General features: G+C 41.1%; 1 long non-coding RNA gene across 1 annotated transcript; it reads right to left on the bottom strand.

Annotated features, from left to right (window-relative positions):
* Positions 1–3,563: 3,563 nt before the first annotated feature.
* LOC139543156 (uncharacterized) lies at positions 3,564–8,765 on the bottom strand. Its single transcript, XR_011668616.1, has 2 exons — positions 5,441–8,765; positions 3,564–5,370 (listed from the first exon to the last, which is right to left on the bottom strand). It is a non-coding gene; the product is annotated as an uncharacterized lncRNA (long non-coding RNA).
* Between the last annotated feature and the right edge of the window lie 250 nt (positions 8,766–9,015).

The following is a 9,015-nucleotide window of genomic DNA, read 5'->3' as shown; positions in this document are numbered from 1 at the left end:
TGTGGCCATTGATTCTACAGCCAAATATCAACTTCACGTACATTTTCAATGAGGTAATCGTTATATCACAACAACACTTTTAAACCTCTTAGTGTTGGAAAGAGGAGCCAACTGGAGGTCGCAACAGAACATTTTATTATTGTTCCCTTCTGCCTCTACCACTTATCTTAGCTTTTTTAAAAGGCTTAAAAACTGGCAGCAATGATGTTGAAAGCAACTCAAGCAACTGAATAAACCAACAGACCAATTCAACTACAATACCATTCTCAGTAAGGCCGGACAAAGTTGAATTACTGTTTAACGGATACCCCGCCTCACTTTTCTCCACACCCCGATTTAAAAATAAATAAATCAGATGTGTTATTTTTGGGCCAATATATGCGGCTCTTTCTTTATAAGGTACTGTCCTGCTCTCCCTTGAGGCTTTCCCAATTTGATGCCCAAGAGACCAGACAGACTCAGATCATGTCCGAACCTCGGATTGGACAGTGAAATACAGGTATCACCTGCAGGCGACGATGTTTCATTTCTCTCTCATGCCGTCACGGCTGAAGTCAGCGCAAACTCCTACTTTTATCTGTCCAGGTTAAACGTGGGACGTCCCTCATTAATAAACAAACCAGTCGGTTAAATTCATGGTTATTGCAACATTTTCAGCTCTATTAGAAGCTATTAATTGACGAAACAATGTAATTTAACCAATTGACTGGCCAGAGATCAGGGCATTCATCAGCGAAGACGCAGGTGCAAGTTGACAGTATTTTGGACAACTAAATTGGAATCAAAATGATTGATGAAATCGAAGTCTGTCAGCTGTATGGGGATTTGCGATTCATAACTTACATTTTACCGGTACTACCAGTAATAGTAGTAGGCCAACCGATAACACCACGACGGAATGCGTTTGAAGAGATGACGCGCCGCCGAGAACAGCCAACATGTCCAGCATCGCCAGAGGAACTGACACACTTCGAGCAGATCAGCAGGTCGGGGCTTTTCGTGGCAGCAGGACGAGACTATCAAAGGAAGATGCGGTGAGCAAAGTTACTGGGCTCGAATTTAGTCCAGCTTGCTGTATATAGATTGATGTAGATAGATAGATCTAATTCGTGCATGTTATAAAAAAACACATTTTTTGATGATGAAAGGTTATACTCTATGGCTGGATTTATGTATTTTATCTAATGCTACATTAATTTGGCAGACCTAACTTGATTGGCCCTCTTTCTACAAGGCCTAAGTCTTTGAGAGGCCTAATCATATTTGTATGAATATTTTTGTTAACGCTCTATCGGCTATAGAGAGAGGCATTCAGATAATGAACTCATTATAATGCATCAACATTTTAATTTGATTACAATTATTTGTCATTCATTGTTGAATTTATTAATTAATTAGATTAATGAACTGATAACAAATCACTTTTCTTTTCAATCATTTTTGAATTTGATAGAAATGTCATTCTATTATACATCCTATGTGAATAATGCTTATAAATGTTCATTTGATATTAATAATTGGGAAAATCAGTCTGAAAGTGAATATTCATCCTATTGTTCATGTCCATATAGCCTAGGACAATGTGATAAAGTACTGTTATTCCTTATCCACTTAATCAACCGTGCTATTTTGTTAGTTTTGTCGCATTGCTCGTAACTTGTTTTGTACATAATGTTGCTGCTACCATCTCTTAGGACCGGAATGAGCTTCTGGACATCAGAACTGGGATTACTCACCTCACATTGGACGAGGAGTTCTTCTTCAATGAGTCAGACGGGAGGGATATACTACTTCAGATACCCGACCCAGATCCACAGGACAGAACAGCAGCCTCTGGAGAGACACGGGGCGGGGGCCTATGCATATATCTAAACAACAGCTGGTGCACGATATCTAAGGAAGTCTCAAGGTTTTTCTCACCTGAGGTAGAGTATCTCATGATAAGCTGTAGACCACACTATCTACCTAGAGGAGTTTTCATCTGTATTTTTCGTAGCTGTTTGCATACCACCACAGACCGAGTCTGGCACTTAAACCTCACTCAATGAGCTGTATTCCGCCATAAGCAAACAGGAAAACGCTCATTTTAACCATATTCAGAGGCTAAACAATGTTTGTTTAAAATTAACAATTGAGTTGAACAAGTACATATTTTGAGTTCTGATGTGGTTCTGGTGGGGTTCTGATGTGGTTCTGGTGGGGTTCTGATGTGGTTCTGATGGGGTTCTGATGGAGTTCTGATGTAGTTCTGATGGGGTTCTGATGGAGTTCTGATATGGTTCTGATGGGGTTTTGATGTGGTTCTGATGTAGTTTTGATGCGGTTCTGATGGGGTTCTGATGGGGTTCTGATGGTGTATGACAACTGGACTAAACTCATGAGGCATTTATAAGTTATATTCTTCAAGTGTGTAAATTATTAAAAAGTCCAAAACATTGATGAAGCAATCACAGATGGACCCTTTCAATACTCTAACTTATACATTTCTCAAGAGCATAGCACAATTTGTATAACCCAACTATAACCCATCATTATAAGGTTGCATTATGCCATCGTTTATAACAGGAACCTAAACCTTGTATAGCATCAAAATACGTTCAAAAGCTGCCAACTACCTTGTCCATTTTCCCATTTGAGTAGGTTTATGTATTAGGCTAGGCTTATAGGCTTAGGTTAGGCTAAGTCAAATGTAGGGTTAAGGAGCGGTTTTACAGACACAGATTACACACCTGAACTAGAATTTAATTTTATAACATTGTTTTTTTTGTTGGTATTAATTGACCTATGGCTCTATTCAATCCGTATGGCAGAAGTTCAGCGTTACAGCATGATTGTAATTTAAAGGCAGCGTTCCCACATGAGCGTAGACTGTATTCACGGAATACGCTACATAGGTCGGCTCAATCGGAAATTAACTTTAAATTTCTATGGCGCAATCTGCAACCCTTCAGTGATCCAGGTTGATTAGAGTCCCTACTGTAAACAGGGTAACTTCAGTGATCCAGGTTGATTAGAGTCCCTACTGTAAACAGGGTAACTTCAGTGGTCCAGGTTGATTAGATCCCCTACTGTAAACAGGGTAACTTCAGTGGTCCAGGTTGATTAGAGCCTCTACTGTAAACAGGGTAACTTCAGTGGTCCAGGTTGATTAGAGCCCCTACTGTAAACAGGGTAACTTCAGTGATCCAGGTTGATTAGAGCCTCTACTGTAAACAGGGTAACTTCAGTGATCCAGGTTGATTAGAGCCCCTACTGTAAACAGGGTAACTTCAGTGATCCAGGTTGATTAGAGCTCCTACTGTAAACAGGGTAACTTCAGTGGTCCAGGTTGATTAGAGCTCCTACTGTAAACAGGGTAACTTCAGTGGTCCAGGTTGATTAGAGCCTCTACTGTAAAGAGGGTAACTTCAGTGATCCAGGTTGATTAGAGCTCCTACTGTAAAGAGGGTAACTTCAGTGGTCCAGATTGATTAGAGCCCCTACTGTAAACAGGGTTAAGTTGTTCCACACCCATAAAATAGATTCCAGGGTTAAGTTTCAGACCTGAATAAAAACACACAATCTTTCCAACAGCAAGAACATATTTTATATTATAAGAGCGATATTTCATATCGCTGCATTTTAATTTAAACAAAAATACCTACAGTATGTATATACAGCTAAAATTCTAAAATTCCATAAAATGTTTATCTTCAAAATAATGCCTGCTCTGATGCACACGTAATGTACTAATGTACTGACAATTTTACAATTACTATCTCCCTCCCCTCCGTCCCGAGACACACAACATTATATTTCTGTCCGTTCCCTTTGTTGTTACAGAGACATAGTAATACAGTCCATTCCAGACTACATGTGTTATTGTTATTAAGATAGTACTGTACGTACATTCATGTTTATAATACAGCTTCATTCAATAAGTGCTGACACGTGCAACAGAGATCACAATAACGTCAAGAAGACATTTTCATTTCTGACAACCTACTTCTCCTTCCTGTCTCTTACGTACGACCCCCCCCCAGATCATGACAACATCCGGGGAGCAGAGGGTATATGGCGGATGAATGAACGTACAGCGAGGAGAGAATGGAAATGGCCCTGCTAAGTCTGGTTGTAAGATGGAGCATCGGAGAAAGAACCAGTCGAAGCAACACGCAGAGCATTGGGAATTACATGACGTAGAACACGGGCGGAGTCTCTGTCCGTCAGCCCTGGGCCAGCCAATCAGAAAGCGGTAAATCCTTAGTGGTGGTGTGGGGGAGTTAGAAGAGGAGGGGCCATGGTGGAGTAGGAAGTGGAGGCTGGGGGGGGGGGGGGAGTTAGAAGGGGAGGGGCCATGGTGGAGTAGGAAGTGGAGGCTGGGGGGGGGGGGGAGTTAGAAGGGGAGGGGCCATGGTGGAGTAGGAAGTGGAGGCTGGGGGGTTGCAGGATTGGAGGAGAGGCACTGTGTGCAACATCTTTTTTGATAAAGCCAGTGTGTGTGCTGATCCTGTATACAAAGGTGTGTACATCGTTAGTCCACTTATCTTAAATCCGTATGAATACCAACTGTATGTTAGAGAGCAGTTGTCAGCGACTCAGGCTAGTTAGTAACTGTTAGATCAAACCAGACGTCCATAATACTGTAGTTCCAATGGCTCGCCCAAATAAACAGTCACATCTTCAAACAGTAGTACAAACAGCCCAAAACAATAGTTAATAGTGACATTAGTAGCTGTTACACCACACCAACAATAGTAGCATCAGTAGTAATCTTCGTTGTCATTGTAGTTTAATCCCAACAATTCTGTCCTCAACCATGTAAATTCATTCCTCTCAAGTACAATCAATGTCTAAGAGGATGACCTGGGAACGCTGATATGTCTAACAGGATAGATGACCTGGGAACGCTGATATGTCTAACAGGATAGATGACCTGGGAACGCTGATGTGTCTAACAGGATAGATGACCTGGGAACGCTGATATGTCTAACAGGATAGATGACCTGGGAACGCTGATGTGTCTAACAGGATAGATGACCTGGGAACGCTGATGTGTCTAACAGGATAGATGACCTGGGAACGCTGATATGTCTAACAGGATAGATGACCTGGGAACGCTGATGTGTCTAACAGGATAGATGACCTGGGAACGCTGATATGTCTAACAGGATAGATGACCTGGGAACGCTGATATGTCTAACAGGATAGATGACCTGGGAACGCTGATATGTCTAACAGGATAGATGACCTGGGAACGCTGATGTGTCTAACAGGATAGATGACCTGGGAACGCTGATATGTCTAACAGGATAGATGACCTGGGAACGCTGATATGTCTAACAGGATAGATGACCTGGGAACGCTGATGTGTCTAACAGGATAGATGACCTGGGAACGCTGATGTGTCTAACAGGATAGATGACCTGGGAACGCTGATATGTCTAACAGGATAGATGACCTGGGAACGCTGATATGTCTAACAGGATAGATGACCTGGGAACGCTGATGTGTCTAACAGGATAGATGACCTGGGAACGCTGATGTGTCCAAGATGGATGACCTGGGAACACCTAAATATATTTATATATATTTTTTTTTTACTTCATCCAAAAATATATATTTATAAGTGTACCAGTTTTATGCAGTGACCAGAAAGTGTTAGTTCAAGTACAAGCATACCAGTATTTTCAGTAGGACATATTTTCTCCTATTTGTGGTTTATCTTGGGTGAATTGTAAAAATCATTTTCCCGTGGCAGTAAATGATAATGAAAAAAAAAGAATGTATAAAATGCTCAATGACTGTAACAATTGTTTTATTATAATTCCTGAAAGTATTGAGGGAGCTACACTGGTAAAATTGTTTTGCAAGTACTAATATACTTTACAGTACACGTATTCTAAATAGGTATAAATGCTTTCTATCATGCCAATTACTAAATTGTGTGTAAACCTGATGCTAATCGTGGGTGTGTAAACCTGATGCTAATCGTGGGTGTGTAAACCTGATGCTAATCGTGGGTGTGTAAACCTGATGCTAATCGTGGGTGTGTAAACATAATGCTAATCGTGGGTGTGTAAACATAATGCTAATCGTGGGTGTGTAAACCTAATGCTAATCGTGGGTGTGTAAACCTGATGCTAATCGTGGGTGTGTAAACCTGATGCTAATCGTGGGTGTGTAAACCTGATGCTAATCGTGTGTGTGTAAACATAATGCTAATCGTGGGTGTGTAAACCTAATGCTAATCGTGGGTGTGTAAACCTAATGCTAATCGTGGGTGTGTAAACCTAATGCTAATCGTGGGTGTGTAAACCTGATGCTAATCGTTGGTGTGTAAACCTGATGCTAATCGTGGGTGTGTAAACATAATGCTAATCGTGGGTGTGTAAACCTAATGCTAATCGTGGGTGTGTAAACCTGATGCTAATCGTGGGTGTGTAAACCTGATGCTAATCGTGGGTGTGTAAACCTGATGCTAATCGTGTGTGTGTAAACATAATGCTAATCGTGGGTGTGTAAACCTAATGCTAATCGTGGGTGTGTAAACCTAATGCTAATCGTGGGTGTGTAAACCTGATGCTAATCGTGGGTGTGTAAACCTAATGCTAATCGTGGGTGTGTAAACCTAATGCTAATCGTGGGTGTGTAAACCTGATGCTAATCGTGGGTGTGTAAACCTGATGCTAATCGTGGGTGTGTAAACCTAATGCTAATCGTGGGTGTGTAAACCTAATGCTAATCGTGGGTGTGTAAACCTGATGCTAATCGTGGGTGTGTAAACCTAATGCTAATCGTGGGTGTGTAAACCTAATGCTAATCGTGGGTGTGTAAACCTAATGCTAATCGTGGGTGTGTAAACCTGATGCTAATCGTGGGTGTGTAAACCTGATGCTAATCGTGGGTGTGTAAACCTAATGCTAATCGTGGGTGTGTAAACCTAATGCTAATCGTGGGTGTGTAAACCTAATGCTAATCGTGGGTGTGTAAACCTAATGCTAATCGTGGGTGTGTAAACCTAATGCTAATCGTGGGTGTGTAAACATAATGCTAATCGTGGGTGTGTAAACCTAATGCTAATCGTGGGTGTGTAAACCTGATGCCAATCGTGGGTGTGTAAACCTAATGCTAATCGTGGGTGTGTAAACCTAATGCTAATCGTGGGTGTGTAAACCTAATGCTAATCGTGGGTGTGTAAACCTAATGCTAATCGTGGGTGTGTAAACCTAATGCTAATCGTGGGTGTGTAAACCTAATGCTAATCGTGGGTGTGTAGACCTAATGCTAATCGTGGGTGTGTAGACCTAATGCTAATCGTGGGTGTGTAGACCTAATACTAATCGTGGGTGTGTAAACCTAATGCTAATCGTGGGTGTGTAAACCTAATGCTAATCGTGGGTGTGTAAACCTGATGCTAATCGTGGGTGTGTAAACCTGATGCTAATCGTGGGTGTGTAAACCTGATGCTAATCGTGGGTGTGTAAACCTAATGCTAATCGTGGGTGTGTAAACCTAATGCTAATCGTGGGTGTGTAAACCTAATGCTAATCGTGGGTGTGTAAACCTAATGCTAATCGTGGGTGTGTAAACCTAATGCTAATCGTGGGTGTGTAAACCTAATACTAATCGTGGGTGTGTAAACCTGATGCTAATCGTGGGTGTGTAAACCTGATGCTAATCGTGGGTGTGTAAACCTGATGCTAATCGTGGGTGTGTAAACCTAATGCTAATCGTGGGTGTGTAAAGCTAATGCTAATCGTGGGTGTGTAAACCTAATGCTAATCGTGGGTGTGTAAAGCTAATGCTAATCGTGGGTGTGTAAACCTGATGCTAATCGTGGGTGTGTAAACCTGATGCTAATCGTGGGTGTGTAAACCTGATGCTAATCGTGGGTGTGTAAACCTAATGCTAATCGTGGGTGTGTAAACCTAATGCTAATCGTGGGTGTGTAAACCTAATGCTAATCGTGGGTGTGTAAACCTAATGCTAATCGTGGGTGTGTAAACCTGATGCTAATCGTGGGTGTGTAAACCTAATGCTAATCGTGGGTGTGTAAACCTAATGCTAATCGTGGGTGTGTAAAGCTAATGCTAATCGTGGGTGTGTAAACCTAATGCTAATCGTGGGTGTGTAAACCTGATGCTAATCGTGGGTGTGTAAACCTAATGCTAATCGTGGGTGTGTAAACCTAATGCTAATCGTGGGTGTGTAAACCTAATGCTAATCGTGGGTGTGTAAACCTAATGCTAATCGTGGGTGTGTAAAGCTAATGCTAATCGTGGGTGTGTAAACCTAATGCTAATCGTGGGTGTGTAAACCTGATGCTAATCGTGGGTGTGTAAACCTAATGCTAATCGTGGGTGTGTAAACCTAATGCTAATCGTGGGTGTGTAAACCTAATGCTAATCGTGGGTGTGTAAACCTAATGCTAATCGTGGGTGTGTAGACCTAATGCTAATCGTGGGTGTGCAAACCTTATACTCATCGTGGGTGTGTAAACCTAATATTCTTATCCAAATGACAAATGGTACTGTACATGTTAAATACATTATTGAAGTGTCCAATTCATTAATATAAGAATATAAACACTTACATAAAATATTGTTTCTAATGGTCATGGATAGAAAGCTTTTATATTGCTGTGGGGGACAGAAAGACCCAAGATATTTCTATATTCTATACTGGAATGGTTGGGACAGAAAGCCCTAAGATATTTTAATATTCTATACTGGAATGGTTGGGACAGAAAGCCCTAAGATATTTTAATATTCTATACTGGAATGTTTGGGACAGAAAGCCCTAAGATATTTTAATATTCTATACTGGAATGGTTGGGACAGAAAGCCCTAAGATATTTTAATATTCTATACTGGAATGGTTGGGACAGAAAGCCCTAAGATATTTTAATATTCTATACTGGAATGGTTGGGACAGAAAGCCCTAAGATATTTTAATATTCTATACTGGAATGGTTGGGACAGAAAGCCCTAAGATATTTTAATATTCTATACTGGAATGGTTGGGACAGAAAGC

This window comes from Salvelinus alpinus, chromosome 17 (genome assembly GCF_045679555.1).
Source record: "Salvelinus alpinus chromosome 17, SLU_Salpinus.1, whole genome shotgun sequence".
Lineage (NCBI taxonomy): Eukaryota > Metazoa > Chordata > Actinopteri > Salmoniformes > Salmonidae > Salvelinus > Salvelinus alpinus.
The sequence above is the reverse complement of the archived record's forward strand: the minus strand, read 5'-3'. Positions and strand labels throughout refer to the sequence as shown.